Raw genomic sequence first — 10562 nt, forward strand, 5'->3', positions numbered from 1 at the left:
AGGAAGTTGCACGTGAAGAAAGGAGCCCCGGGCTTTGGGAAGGGAGGCCCGGCTGGGCCAGACTCCTCCCCTTGGGACCTCAGCTCGCTCCTGCAAGCAGGGGGACATGGGAAAGCCCCTGGCTCACCAGGCTGGCCTTGAGGCAGAGTATCCTGTCCCCTTTGGGCCTCCTCCAAGAAGGGAGGGTTGCGGGTCCCCGACAGGTCTGAAGGCTGTCTGCACAGAGCAGAAGGCCTGACCTGGTTGCTAGGATCCCAGGGGACAGAGAGGGGCATCTCTGCCTGCTTACAGGACACGATGTACTTCCTGGGAGAGAGGGAAGATGACAACCTTGGTCCCTCTGGGGCCCACCTCTTCTCAGCAGGCTTACTGGGTGCCAGGCCCTATGCTCAGCCCAGCAGGGTGGGAGGCACCCCTACCTGGCCAGGGAGACTGGCTGGGCACACAGAAGACAGCAGCTGAGGACACGCACACTCAGAGGTGGGGACTCGCAGGGAAAGGTGTAGACCCGTAACCCTTGCCTGAGTGAACCCTTGTGCCTCAGTGTCCTCATCTGTAAAATGGGATCAGTAGTCACAGCTGCCCCCTCATGGGGTCATCAGAAGAACAGTACTGGGCGTATGGTAAACCCTTCCTAAGCACCTTTTTCTTATTAATATCAAATGGTGAACCGTCGTGTGTTTCCAGCACGTTCAAGCTTGTAAAGTGCTTTGACAGTGGTCATTCACACCTGGATTTGCATCTCAAGCCATTGCTCATCTCCTCTCAGAGGCTTTGCTTCTTCATCTGCAAAAGGGGCATCAGAATCAATGGGAGAGACTCAAGATGTAAAAGAGGCCACACCTGCCCGGGTTCAAATTCTCATTCTGAGAATCATTCCTGTCTGTGTGCCCGTGGACACCAAATCCCTCTGTCCTCAGCATCCTCACCTGTTCAAGGGGCCAGTAAGACCACTGTGTCAAGAGGCCAAGACCAGAGACCGCCTGGATGTAAACACCCAGCCCAGGGGCAGCTCCAAAGACAGGTGAGTTCCCAGGGGCAGGGAGCAGACAGGGAGTTGAGACAGAACTGAAGCCGTGTCCCTTCCCACCACCTGGCCTCCACTTGCCTGTCCAGACGGATCTTCTTCCTGGCACAGCCAGTTTGCCCAGCCCCCATTATTGCCCTCCTTCCCCAAAGGGCCCAAGGAGACCCTCCCTGCAGTCCTAAAGCGGACTTCAGTCTCACAGGGGCAGCCTGGACAGCGCAGTGCCCGGTCACTGAGGCCCAGCCCAGCTTCCCCTCACACCCGTGAGTGACTTTGGGAACACCACCCGCCCTCACTAAACCTGCTTCCTCCTCCAAAGGGGACTTGCTATGGGCAGGCACGCTTCTGAAGAGTTTCCCGTGCCAGACTTCCACCAAGCCTCGTGACAACCCTCTGTGGATGGCACTAGCACTACCCCCTTTTTACTTTATTTTGGCAGCGCCATGCAGCTCGTGGGATTTCAGTTCCCAACCAGGGACTGAACCTGGGCCGTGGCAATACTTTGGCCACCTGATCAGTGGAGCCGACTCATCTGAGATCTGATGCTGGGAACAATTGAAGGCAAGAGGAGAAGGGGACGATAGAGGATGAGATGGTGAGTTAGCACCTCCGACTCAATGGACATGAATTGAGAAAACTCAGGGATATAGTGAAGGATGAAGGAGCCTGATATGATGCAGTTTATGGGGTCGCAAAGAGTCAGACGGGCTTCCCTCGTGGCTCAGATGGTAAAGCGTCTGCCTGCAATGCGGCAGACCTGGGTTCAATCCCTGGGTTTGGAAGATCCCCTGGAGGAGGATATGGCAACCCATTCCAGTACTCTTGCCTGGAAAATCCCATGGATGGAGGAGTCTGGTAGCTTACAGTCCATGGGGTCGCAAAGAATCAGACAGGACTGAGCGACTTCACTTTCTTTTCTTTCTTTCTAAAGAGTCAGACATGACGTATCAACTCAGCAACAACAACATTAGATATCATTGTTTCATGCAATCAGTTTTTGTTTTGATTTAACTGTCTCACAAATGAATATTTTATCTGATCAAGTAACTGAGCAGGACTCTATGGGGCCTTCCCAGGACAGAACCACCTCCTCCTTTGCCTCCACTTGGCTCTTGTTTATAGGAAAACTTTAGCCTCCTAGGCCTTCCTCAAGTTCCAAAGAATAAATTTAATCAGAGAAGTGAGAAAAGGCAGAAGCAAAGGAAAACAGTCAAACAAGACAAAATAAGTTTAGCCATTAAACAAAGTCATGGACCTTTTGTTCCTCTTCAAGGGCTATAATAATATCCTGAGCCATGTCCTTTTAGCTGTTTTGCAGAGAATGAAAGCTCCACCAGGTGGAAGAAGTTAACTGTGTGCTGTCCACAAGCGTGTAGACCCCAGTCCGCTTGGAACCCAACTACCTCACCATCAACCTATCAGAAGAGTCTACCAGCTGATCACACACCCCACAACCTCCCTCACTCCCTCCCTCCCTAACCCTGTGTTTAAAATCCTTTCCCTAAAGCCATTGGGGAGTTTGAGTCTTTTAAGCACTAACTGCCTAAAGTCCTTGCTCAGTGCCGGGTAATAGACACTGCACTTTCCTTCACCGCAACCCAGTGTCAGGAGATTGGCTTTACTGCACACAAGGGGGCGAGTGGACCCAAGTTTGATTCAATAGTGATCATTTTTTAAATTCAATCACAGACCTTCCATCTGGGATCAATTTCCTTCTGCCTGAAGAATAGCCTTCATAAATTCCTCAATAAGAATTTATTAGTGATGGGGCTTCCTGTGGTTGAGAGTCTGCCTGCCAATACAGGGGACTTGGGTTCGATCCTTGGTCCAGGAATATCCTGCATGCTGTGGAGCAACTAAACCTCTGCACACCAGCTACTGAGCCTGTGCTCTAGAGCCTGGGAAGCACACCTGCTGAGCCCCGGAGCTGCAACTCCTGAAGCCCGTGGAGCCCCTGCTCAGTGACGAGAGAAGAGCCGCCTGTGCGCTGCAACAGAATAGCCCCCACTCGCTGCAACTAGAGAAATCCTAGTGCAGCAACGAAGACCCAGCGCAGCCAAGAATAAAATGAAGAAATAACATTTTTAGAAAATAATTTATTAGTGATACTCAGATCTTGTTTACAAAAAAACTATTTTATCCTCATTCTTGAAAATATTGTCACTGCATGCGGGATTCCAGGGTGTCTGTTATTCTGTTTTAGCACATCAGAGTGAATCTCCCACTGCCTCTGGCTCCCATTGACATATCTGGCTCATTATTCCACTGGAATCATTTCCCAGTCTCATCTCCTACCATTTCCTCCTACACAGTTTCTGCTTTAGCAACACAGTGGTTCCCCCAAATTCACAGTAACGTTTCTTACCTTTTTGCCTTTTCTCAGGCTGTTGCTTCCATCCAGGGTGCTTTCTTCCTCCCTTTCATCCCCATTCCATCTGCATGACTCCTACTTATCTGTCAAAAGCCAGTGGTACCTTCTCTAGGAAGTCCTCCTTGGGCCCCTCCCCACAGCTCAGGACTTTCTCTCTGCTCTTGCAGCATAGATCAGAACTGTATTATAGTGTGCTATAAATCTCTGGAAACTTGATTGTTTCCCTCTCTGCACTGAGAATGCTTTAAGAACAGAGACCACATCTTATGTATCTTTGCACACCAGGTACCTGAGGCCTGGCCCATACGTGGTACCAAATATACTTGGCAAGTATTTCAATACTTCAGTAAGTATTTCCTGAAGAAATGTTTTACTCTCACTTTGTCCTCCCAAACCTCACTCTTGCCCTGTTCTTTAACACTTACTCTGTTCTCTGCCACCTCCTCTCCACTGGGGTTCTGCCTCTGATGACATGGCTGAGTTGAAAGTCTTGTCCTCGATCTTCATTCTCTGCCTTCCCTAGAGCATCTGCTTTATGATGCTCAAACTTAGGAATCCTCCTTCCTTGATCTCTGGAGCACTTCACTCTGCTGGTTCTCTCCCTGCCCCAGATTCTTTTTCTCTTGTGTTGTTTTCTGTGTCCCCATTCCCTACCCCCTCTTAAAAAAAAACAAAAAAAAACCTCCTTACATCTGTGTCCCCTGGGATTCTGGGCTTGGGTCTCCCCTCTCTCACTTGGGATCTTGTCTATACTCCTCGCTTCAATTATGGTATCCATGCACATGGCTCCTGAATAAGTCAGGGTCCAAGGTGGAAAGCAAGAAACCACACTAAGTATTTCTCCCCAACGCAGGGATTGACCCGGGTCTCCTGCATTGCAAACAGATTTTTTACCATCTAAGCCAGCAGGGAAGCCTCGTTTGAAACAGAGGAAGCAGGGACTTCCCTGGCAGTCCAGTGGTTAAGATGCTTCCATTGCAGGGGACACAGGTTCAATTCCTGGTCAGAAGCGAATCTTGCATGCCTTGCAGCCAAAAAAAAGTGTAAAAAAAGAAAACAGTTTCATGATGATAGTGAGGAGCCAAATGGGCGGAAGGCAGGGATACCAGAGTGGGAGTAGGAGCCATTCATTGCTAGACACATTCCCTGAAGCAGAGGAAAAGAGATGACAAAATACACTGCCTCTCCCAACCTCTTACTCCATCCGGCCAGTGCTTCCCATTGCTTGACGCAGCTGGAAGGCAGACAAGGGGGCAGGGTTGAACTCAGTGCAGGGCCAGGGAAGAGCCAGGAGTGGATCTGCGGACACCCTGGGCTGAGACTAACATAGCCCCATCCCTGGGCTTCCTGCCCCAACTGGTTCATCATCTACATACCTGACGTGACTCATCACGTCGTACTTGAATCTTCTTCCCACAAAACCCGTTCCTCCTCCCAGCTTTCTTATTTCTATCAGTGGTCCCTGATTCTCCAAGAGACAGGCTGAAACCTTCCAGCAAAGCCTCTGACTCCTCCCTCCCTCTCCTCCTTCCTCCACGTGGTGTCAGTTTCCAGGTCCAAAAGATTCTTTGATGAAAATATGCACAGATCCTCCCCTTTCCTCATACCTAATTCAGATCTCCTCTTCTCTCACTGTTTTTTTTTTTTTTTCTTTTACTTTGCAGCATGTGGGCTTTCTCTAGTTGTGGCACGCAGGTGTACTTGCCCCACGGCATGTGGGAGTTTAGTACCCACACCAGGAATCAAACCTCTGTCCCCTGCACTGGGAGGTAGATTCGCAACCACTGGACCACCAGGGAAGTCCCTTGTCTGGCTTCTAACAAGAGCTTCTTCGCTGGGTTCCCTACTTCCGTTAACCTTTTCCTGATTCATGCTACACCACAGCCTGCCATCACCAGTGAATCAAAGATGACTTTTTCCACCCTGCAGCCTTATTGCCCCACCACAGGCTCACTCAAACCTCATGACTTAACAGCCTTCCCCCAGTTCCCCTAGGATGTCCTGTGCTCTCTCCTTCTGAGCCTTGGGTCATCCTGCGGGTTATCTGGAATGCCACTTGCTCTTTCCTCTCCCCCAGTGGAAACCCCACCCAACCATGCAGCTCCACACTGATGTAAATCTTAGGGAATGAAATCTTTTTTTTTTTTTTTTAAATATGGAACGCTTCACGAATTTGCATGTCATCTTTGCGCAGGGGCCATGCTAATCTTCTCTGTATCGTTCCAATTTTAGTATATGTGCTGCCGAAGCGAGCATGGGAATGAAATCTTAACAGCAGATTCCAGAAGCCTTAAAAATGTGCAATTCTACTTCTGAGAATCAGGCCTAGAACATCATCAGGAATATGGCCAGAGAGGCTTATTGGAGCATTTGCTTATTAGTAAAAGACTGTAAACAATCCAGGTATCCAACATGGAAGGTAATGGTTCCATAAACTAGGGAAACAGCCATTGATTGAGATTTTATGCATCTATTAAAAGGGAAAATTGCAATCATATGGGGAAATGCTCATATTATGTATGTGAGGGAAAAGCAGATTACAAACTCATGTTTTATAAATTATATACATACATGAACAACAACACATCATCTTTATCAAGCATTTGGTAGGTACGAGGTACTGTCACAAATGATTTACATGTGTTTTGTCATTTAACCCTCATGCCAACCCTACAAGGTAATAAGTGAGGAAACTGAGGGACCGAAAGGTGAAGTGACTGCCCCAGGTCACACAGCTAGTGAGTGTCAGGGCTAGAAGGGAGGACAGGCGCCCAGAGCCCATGCATTTAGACATGCTGTCCCCCACAAGCAGAGGAAACCCAACCGTTTTTTTAAACAGGCAAATATAAATATTCCACAGGCCAGATTATACTACTTTAAAACCTAACAAATACAATAAATGTTGGGATGTGGTACAGAGCAATATCACAAGACAATTCTTTTTGAAGGTTGTTTTTTATGTATGCATAGAAAAAATGTATAACAATATACATCACAACTTTAATAATAACTTTCTCAGAAGGAAAATATTTTTTTTTTCTTTTCTTTTTTACTAGCTTTGATTTTTTTTCAAAATCTGGAGTATGTATATATTACTATTTTCCTGGTTTTGGGTTTTAAAAACAATGTATGATCCAATTAGGAGAAGGCAGTGCCACCCCACTCCAGTACTCTTGCCTGGAAAATCCCATGGACGGAGGAGACTGGTGGGCTGCAGTCCATGGGGTCGCTGAGGGTCGGACATGACTGAGCGACTTCACTTTCACTTTTCACTTTCATGCATTGGAGAAGGAAATGGCAACCCACTCCAGTGTTCTTGCTTGGAGAATCCCAGGGATGGCGGAGCCTGGTGGGCTGCCGTCTATGGGGTCACACAGAGTCAGACATGACTGAAGTGACTTAGCAGCAGCATGATCCAATTAGGGCAGCAGCTGTGGCACATTGGTGTCTCTGTCCTCGACATATAACACAGTAAATGGCACAGAATAGGTACTCGGTAAAAGTGAAATGGATGTCCTTTAGTTATAGATCCTGCCTCCTGCACAGTCACTCTAGAAAGGGATTGCAGGATAATGTGAATCCACAAAGCTCAAGGATATGAAACAACAGCAGGCAATTTTCATAGAAATGAGGCTACTAAGTATAGGAAATCATTTCAATGCTGCATTCTTAGGACTCAGTAACCACTTTTCTCTTTGAAACTAAGTATTTTCAGTGGTTTATTATAAATGTACAATGACAGTTGTGAACATCAGTTGATTTTGGCGGGGTGGGGGCAGAAGCTTGAGAACTGAGTATGCTGCTTGCCTTGCTACTTAAAATAAAATGGGCTTCCCTGGTAGCTCAGCTGATAAAGAACCCACCTGCAAAGCAGGAGACCCCTCTTCCATTCCTGAGTGAGGAAGATCTGCTGAAGAAGGAATAGGCTACCTACCCACTCCAATATTCTTGGGCTTCCTTGGTGGCTCACCTGCAATATGAGAGACCTGGGTTCGAGCCCTGGGTTGGGAAGATCCCCTGGAGAAGGGAATCTGTACCAGTATTCTGGCCTGGAGAATTCCATGGACTATATAGAGTCAGACAGGACTAGCGACTTTCACTTCATACTTTATACTTCCTTAAATAAAGTGGCCACAGTGCTTGCCCTTGAACAGGTCTCAGTAATCAACAATCTTACGGGAAGTAAGGGAGTGTAAGAACAAAGGGAAAGCCCTCAAGAAACAATAGTTCAGATAAAACAGAGTCCTAGTTCTTCCTCAAGGGGTATGTGTAAACAATCTGACAGGAGTTCTGCCAGAACTAAGGCTTCCACCCAGGCGGAGGATGGGATGTTGACCTTTCCTGAGCTTCATGATTTCAGTCAACTAAAACTTGGACTCCATCATCTTTTGCCTCAATTCTATGGGGAATTCTCCTCTGCTCAAGCCCCTTCATAAACACACATGTACAACTGCTCCTATTTTGCTGTTCCTGGAGACGTTGCTTTGGGAAAGTAATAAATCCTCCTCTGGATCTTTGGCTTGGTTGTGTCTTTTGACTTGGCACCGAAAAGACAGTTTTCAAGTAAGGGTGTGGGTAATTGAAGTAACCCAGGAAAGAGAAGCTGGGTCTAGGTGGACCTGTGGTTGTTCTGAGTGGAATGGCCTGGGAGGTCATGTGGCTCTGTGACAGGGAATGGGGGGATAAGAGGTGTGGAGGGGGGCCTCCTCCAGCCATTCCTCAATAACAGCTTCCAGAATCATTCTCCAAAATGCGAAGCTGAGCATGTCCCTCTCCTGCTTATCCCACAGACGAAGGCTCCCTATGCCCTCCTGGTTGGAGTCAAGCTCTTTATCAGGGTGACCCAGCCCTGCTAGCCTCCCCAGCCTTCTCCCCTGAGCATCCCTATCTCCCACCTGGCAGGGTCCAGCCCCACTGCACAGCTGCCCTCCTGGGCAAGCCCTTCTCCCACATGCTCTGCTCCCTCCACACACACTGCCCCCTCATCTAGAACAGCCTTTCCTAGCCCTGGTCCCACATGGCTCTCTAAGTCCTCCACGTCTCCCCTGAAAGTCACATGGCCTGCCCAGGAGGCTGGGGTTCCCAGTTCCCCTGTGCTCATCAGGGATCCATCAGGTCCCACCTCGGAGGCCATGCTATTAGCCCGTCTTACAGGCTGTAACCCCACACTCCCGCAGCATCAGCTCTAGAACAGTGGCTCCACCTAAGAGATGCTGGAGCCCCTGACAGCCCCCATGTTCTCCTCTCCTACCATATGTCACAGGGGGCTGATGGGTCCCCAGAGCTAGCATGGTACTGGGCACAGAGTGGGGCTCAGTACCAACATCAGTTTTCTGTCTCATGAGGAGTGTCATGGGCAATGGGGTCCTGTGGCCTGGAGACCAACCCAGAAGTCTTCCTCCTGCCAAAAGCCAGAGCTGAATAAAGACCCTCTTCCTCAAAGGCAGCCTGCAGAGGCCACAGAGCTGAGAGAGGCTGCTATGCTGAGTGCCTCAGAATCTACCAGCATCCTTTCCAGGGATGGACAACACACAGCCTGCTGGGTGGAAAGACCCAGGCCTATACCTCAGCTCTGCTGCTGACCGACTCCCACTCCCTTATCTGAGATGCAGGAGTTATACTTCCCCACAAGAATGTCACAAAGACTAAATAAGCACACAGTTCTAAAGCGGATGCCAAGCAGGGCCCTGTGGGGTACCTGGGCACTGAGGTCTCTTTGTCTGTCATTTCTTATAGGCCAAACTCCAGGCTCCATGACCTCTTGGTTCCAACTGGTAGAACAGTTGCTGATCAAGAGAGGAACAGCAACATAACTACCTGAGGCAAGATTAAAGGGACCATAGAGGCTCATCAAGATAAGAGACTAGATCACCTGAGACCCTGCAAACGCCCTAATCTTGCCAGCAGCCCCTCCCTTTAGAAACTGCAGAAGAAGGAATGAAGACCGTTACTGCCCTGATCCTTATCACATACTCCTGCCTGACTAGGTAACCTCTCCCTGGTCATCAGAGAGTGGGGCACACTTCTTGAGCAGCTTGCCTGCTGTGTTTCTCCTTTGCCTGGGAAAGTAATAAAGCCACTTTTTCCTTCTCCCCCATAACTGTCTCCGTATTTCTGTTTGAAATTGGTGCACAGACAGCCAAGATTTTGGCAACAAAACAAAGGCTGTTTGTATGTGGAAAGCCTAGTCGATTGTAAGAGCTAAGTTCTAGACTGTCTCCAACATCATCCTTACTCTTACTGGCAAGTCTGGCAGTGCCTTGCTGTCTTTATGGGCCTCCATCTCCAGGCACAGATGACCACCCCTTTCTTCTCTAAGTGACCCTTCTATTGGCTTCCTGGTCCCTCCCCACCTCTTGTCATTCTGTCCCACAACACTTAACCAATTTCTCTTCCCCCACCAGCCCTAAAGTCTGTGGTCCCCAAAAGTCTGCCTCTACCCCCTTCTATCTTTGCCTTAAGCAGGAAAAGATGCTCACAGTTCATGTTTGGTCCAGAGTCCTAGACTTCTACATCCAATTCCTTCCTGGGCAGCTGCTCTTCAGGGACTCCTGGAGCCCCCATGACCTGAGGATACCTGAACCAAACTCCCTCCCGACCTTCTCCTTAGGTCCCAGATTCCCTGGATCTGCCCACCTGGGCATCCTTCTAATCACTCTTACACACACACAGACACACACACACTCACTCAAGTAATCAAGGCCCCTGCTGGATTTCTCTGTACACTTCTGCCCCAATTCCCCATGCACATGGCAGTTGGCTCTTGGACTGATTTAAACTCCAGGGTCTCTGAAATAGGGACAGTCTCTGTTTTCCCACACCGGGAACCACAGAACACCCTCTGGGCCAGGCAGTGACCAGTCCCTCCCCTGTGGACTCAGAAGTGGCCTGCAGCAGCCCAGGTCAGCATGCCAGTTCTACCAATTCTATCCATCTATCTTCACTTCTATCTGAAAGTGAAGTCGCTCAGTCGTATCCAACTCTTTGCAACCCAACAGACTGTCCTACCAGGCTCCTCTGTCCATGGGATTTTCCAGGCAAGAGTACTGGAGTGGGGTGCCATTTCCTTCTCCAGGGGATCTTCCCGACCCAGGGATTGAACCCATGTCTCCTGCATTGTATGCAGATGCTTTACCATCTGAGCCACCAGGGAAGTCCAAAGTA

The sequence above is a fragment of the Bison bison genome, unplaced genomic scaffold, assembly GCF_000754665.1.
Source record: "Bison bison bison isolate TAMUID 2011002044 unplaced genomic scaffold, Bison_UMD1.0 scf7180017864244, whole genome shotgun sequence".
In the NCBI taxonomy this organism is placed as follows: Eukaryota; Metazoa; Chordata; class Mammalia; order Artiodactyla; family Bovidae; genus Bison; species Bison bison.